Source organism: Mastomys coucha, unplaced genomic scaffold (assembly GCF_008632895.1).
Source record: "Mastomys coucha isolate ucsf_1 unplaced genomic scaffold, UCSF_Mcou_1 pScaffold21, whole genome shotgun sequence".
Classification (NCBI taxonomy): Eukaryota; Metazoa; Chordata; class Mammalia; order Rodentia; family Muridae; genus Mastomys; species Mastomys coucha.
In genome coordinates, this window is record NW_022196904.1 from 142,638,812 (window position 1) to 142,643,612 (window position 4,801).

The following is a 4,801-nucleotide window of genomic DNA, read 5'->3' on the forward strand; positions in this document are numbered from 1 at the left end:
AAAGACTTGATGTCCCTGTCCTCCTGAGGGCAGCAGAGGAGCGCCGGGCCGCCTGTCACTTTCCCCTCTACCCCTCCATAGAAATCATGTTTATAAGTTATGGAAGACCGGGACATTTTACAGAAAAAAAACCTTAAAAAACAAAAAATACACATGGAAAAAAAAATAAAAGTAAGGTTTTGAAAAATATGAGTCAACAGCTACCAACTGGCCATGTCCTCATGTCTACAGGACATGCCTGGCTAGACATTTATTTTTGGCTTGCCAAAGTAGTGCTACGCAGTGCAAAATAAAGTTAGGGGGTAACTGACCCATCGGGAGTGTGGAAGAAGGAAAGGAAACTATTGGGGACTTTTGCGATGATGGAAGTTTTTTTAATTCTGATGTTATGATTTCTTTTAATAAAATTTCCAATGATATCAATAATCAGTGGAGCAGGATTGTGAATGTATGAATAAAGATGCCCGAGCAATTCGGGGCCACTTGCTTAAAAGTCAACAGGTGCTCAGTGTCTTCACTTTGGCCAATGCCCCCCTTCCCATTTTCCATACTAGAATCTTGCAGCTGAAGCTGGTCTCTAGCAAGAAAGTATTAGAGACTGGGAAGGAGGATAGGAGGTAGAGGAGTGGGTGTAGAAAAGAGAATTGATATCATCTTATCAAGGTTTCTGCTGCTGTGATAAATATGATCAAAAGCAACTTGGGGAGGAAAGGATTTGTTTTAGCTTACATGTGTAGTTCATGAGGAAGTTAGCTCAAGGAAGGCAATAGAAGCATGAACTGAAGCACAGGCTATGGAGAGATGCTGCTTAGTGGCTTGTCCCCTGTGGCTTTCTCAGTCTGCTTTCTTTTTCTTTTTCCCATGTATTTATATATTTTTATTGGATTTTTCCTTTTTTACATTTCAAATGTTATCCCCTTTCCTGGTTTTCCCCTCCTAGAAACCCCTTATCCCCTCCTCCCTCCCCCTGCTTCTATGAGGGTGTTCCTCCACCCACCTACCCATGCCCGCCTCCCTGCACTCTATTCCCCTAAGTTGGGGCATCTATTGAGCCTTCATAGGACCAAGTATCTCTCCTTCTATTGATGCCTGGCAAGGCCATTCTCAGCTACATATGCATCTGGAGCCATGTGTACTCCTCGGTTGGTGGCTTAGTTCCTGGGAGCTCTGGGGCTTCTGGTTGGTTGATATTGTTGTTCTTCCTATGGGGTTGCAAACTCCTTCACCTCCTCTGTCCTTTCTCTAACTTCTCCACTGGGGACCCTATGCTCAGTCCAGTGGTTGTCTGTGAGCATCCACCCACCTCTGTATCTGTAAGGCTCTGGCAGGGTCTCTTCAGGAAACAGCTATATCATGCTCACACTCCTGGCATATACCCAAAAGATTCTCCAACATATAACAAGGGCACATACTCTACTATGTTTATAGAATCCTTATTTATAATAGCCAGAAGTTGGAAAGAACCCAGATGTCCTTCAACAAAGGAATGGATTCAGAAAATGTGGTATATTTACACAATAGAGTACTACTCAACTATTAAATATGATGGATTCATGGAACTCTTAGGCAAATGGATGGAACTGGAAAATATTATCCTGAGTGAGGTAACCCAATCACAAAAGAAAACACATGGTACGCACTCACCGATAAGTGGATATTATCCCAAAAGCTCTGAATACCCAAGATACAATTCACTGATCACACAAAGCTCAATAAGAAGGAAGACCAAAATGTGGGTGCTTTGGTCCTTCTTAGAAGGGTAAATAGAATACCCATGGGAAGAGATAAAGAGACAAAGTGTGGAGCAGAGGCTGAAGAAAAGATCATCCAGAGACTGTCCCTTCTGGGGATTCATCCAATATACAGTCACCAAACCCTGACACTATTGTAAATATCAGCCTGCTTTCTTATATACTATCCAGGAGTACCAGGCCAGGAGTAGCACTGTCTACCAATGAGCTAAGCCTTCCTACATCAATTTTCAATCAAGAAAGTTCTCCATAGTCCTGTCCAAAGGCCAATTTAATAGAGATATTTTCTCAGTTATAGTTTCTCTTCCCACTCTAGTTAATGGTAATTGAAAAAAAAAAAGAATAACCATAATAACAAAAACCAAACACCCATCCAACCAACCAAACAAACAACAGGACAGACATAGATAACATACAATATGTGGGTATATCACACCAAATCTCATTAATCTCTATAACATTTGTTAATGTTTAAAATAGCAACTAAAAACTAAAATTCACACTGATAGAAGAAAGACTGGATCAAAGAAAAAGAGTGCTCTAGATAGAGATTATTCCTTGTTTCTAAGTTTCCCTGAATATGATACCTACATCTCAGCTCTACTAATTCACAGGATCAGCCCAGTTCATTGTGTCTTATGCCATTTAAGTTACACAGTGTTTATATTACTCCATGATTGTATATAAACCTTACAATCATGTGGTTTGGGTCAGTTTAAATAAAGTTAATCAGGAAGCCATTAACAAATTTTCATTGGCTTTTCTTCCTAAATATAATACTTTTTGATTCCTAAGTATTCACATTTGGCAGTTATAATTTTTGACTGAAACATAGAAAATTCTAGATGTCATGAAGATAGGTGGGGCTGGAGGAGATGCAGGTGTATGGGCAACTGTCATCATGTGCTCATGTATGTGTTGTATCTCTCCACAGGTACTGGACTGAACACTGAACAGAACCTCTCTACACATGCTCTATATCATGACTATGATGAGGTGACACTTCACCTCTTTAACTTGACATAACATTGTAGTGTGGCAAACCTGCTCTTTGCCCACTTTACTGTCTAGAGGGTCTGTTTGGATGTAGTGTCTTATGTTTTTTCATAATAATAAATGCAATGAATTTGTTGGTGTTGACTTTCTGTATTCTCTTTCTGTACCCTCAAATATGATTAACCTTCAACTCAGAAAATGAAGCATTTAATTTATCAAAATATAATTAGCTATAGGACAGAAAAAGAAGATGAAATCAAGTTTTTGAAGATGTGTTCTTGACCATATTGTATGGTTTTTGCTTCTTGTACATAGGTTTGTAAATTTATGTCTGGTTCTTTGATTTGATTCCATTGATCAAAGTGTCTGTTTCTATACCAATACAGTTTTTACTACTATTGCTTGGTAGTACAGCTTGTGGGCAGGGATGGTGAATCTTCCTGAAGTTTTATTGTTCAGGATTCCTTTTAAAAATCCAACACCTACTGCGCTAAGAATGGATGGATCTGGAGAATATCATCCTGAGTGAGGTAGCCCAATCACAAAAGAATACACATGTATGCACTCTCTGATAAGTGGTTATTAGCCCAGAAGTTTGGAGTATAGGAAGAACAACCCATGAACCACAAGAAACTCAAGAAGAAGGAAGACCAAAATGTGGACATTTCATTCCTTCTTAAAAGGGGGAACCAAATACCCACGGAAGGAGTTGCAGAGATTAACTATGGAGCAGAGACTGAAGGAAGGACAAGCCAGCCTAAATATAGCTATCTCCTAAAAGGCTCTGACAGTACCTGACTAATACAGATGTAGAGGCTCACAGCCGTCCATTGAACTGAGTACACAGTCCCCAATGAAGGAGTTAGAGAAAGGACCTATGGAGCTGAGGGGTTTGCAGCCTCTTAGGACGAACAACAATATGAACTAACTAGTACCCTCAGAGCTCCCAGAGGTTCAACTACCAACCAAGGACTGCACATGGTGGGTCTGATTGTTCTGGCAGCACGTGTATAGTAGAGGATTGCAAATTCGATCATCAATAGGAGGAGAGGACCTTGACCCTGTGAAGGTTCTGTGCCCCAGTGTAGGGGAATGCCAGGGCCAATAAGTGGGGGAGGGTGGGGTAGCAGGCATGGGGAGGAGGAGGCAACAGGGGTTTGTTCTTGCTGTTTTTGTTTGTTTGTTTGTTTGTTTGTTTTTTGGGGGGGAAACTGGGAAAGGAGAAATTTACATGTAAGTAAAGAAAATATCTAATAATAAAAAAAAATCCAACACCCCTTTATGTTAAGAGTATTAGAGAGACCATGGATAGAAGCCACATATGTAAACATATTCAAAGCAATACACAGCAAGTCAATAGTCAACATCAAACTAAATGGAGAGAAACTTAAAGCAGTTCCACTAAAATCAGGGACAAAGCAAGAGTTCCCATTCTCTCCCTATCTATTCAATATAGTACTAGCCAGAGTAATAAGGCGACTAAAGAAGATCAAGGAGATACAATTTGGAAAGGAAGAAGTCAAAGTTTCACTATTTGTGGATGATATGATAGTATACAAAAGGGAACCCCAAAATTCTGACAGAGATTTCCTACAGCGGATAAACACCTTCAGAAAAATGGTTGTATAAAAAATTAACTTATGGAACTCCACCAGCAGAGTAGCTCGGGCTTCTTCCAGTCTCTCTGGGCTGGTGTCCTGAGCAGACATTGGGCACAAGCTCTGCAGCCAGTCCCACAACACCCAGAGGAAGCTCCACTCCCAGACGCTCTGATACTCTCAGGATCAGAGGTGAGGAGGAACCAACATCTGTCCCAACACCTGGAGTAACTGGGACCAGAGAGACTAGGCATACAGGAACTCTGCCAGGAGAGTGGCTTGGGTTCCTTCCAGTCTCTCTGGGCTGGTGTCCTGAGTGGACCTTGGGCACAAGCTCTGCAGCCAGTCCCACAACACACAGAGGAAGCTGCTGCACTCCCAGTGCTCGAACAAGCCCAGGTTCACAGGATCCCAGAATCACAGGATCACAGAGACAGCTTGACTCTGAGGAGTTCT

At 41.3% G+C, this 4,801-nt stretch overlaps 1 pseudogene across 1 annotated transcript in view; it reads left to right on the forward strand.

Moving 5' to 3' along the window:
- The window catches only part of LOC116101408, a 3,501-nt pseudogene extending 804 nt beyond the window's left edge, over window positions 1-2,697 (forward strand). The window contains exon 2 of the transcript XR_004122835.1: window positions 2,686-2,697. The product of XR_004122835.1 is annotated as a mitochondrial import receptor subunit TOM40 homolog pseudogene (transcript). The remainder of the gene's footprint in view (window positions 1-2,685) is intronic.
- The last annotated feature ends 2,104 nt before the right edge of the window (window positions 2,698-4,801 follow it).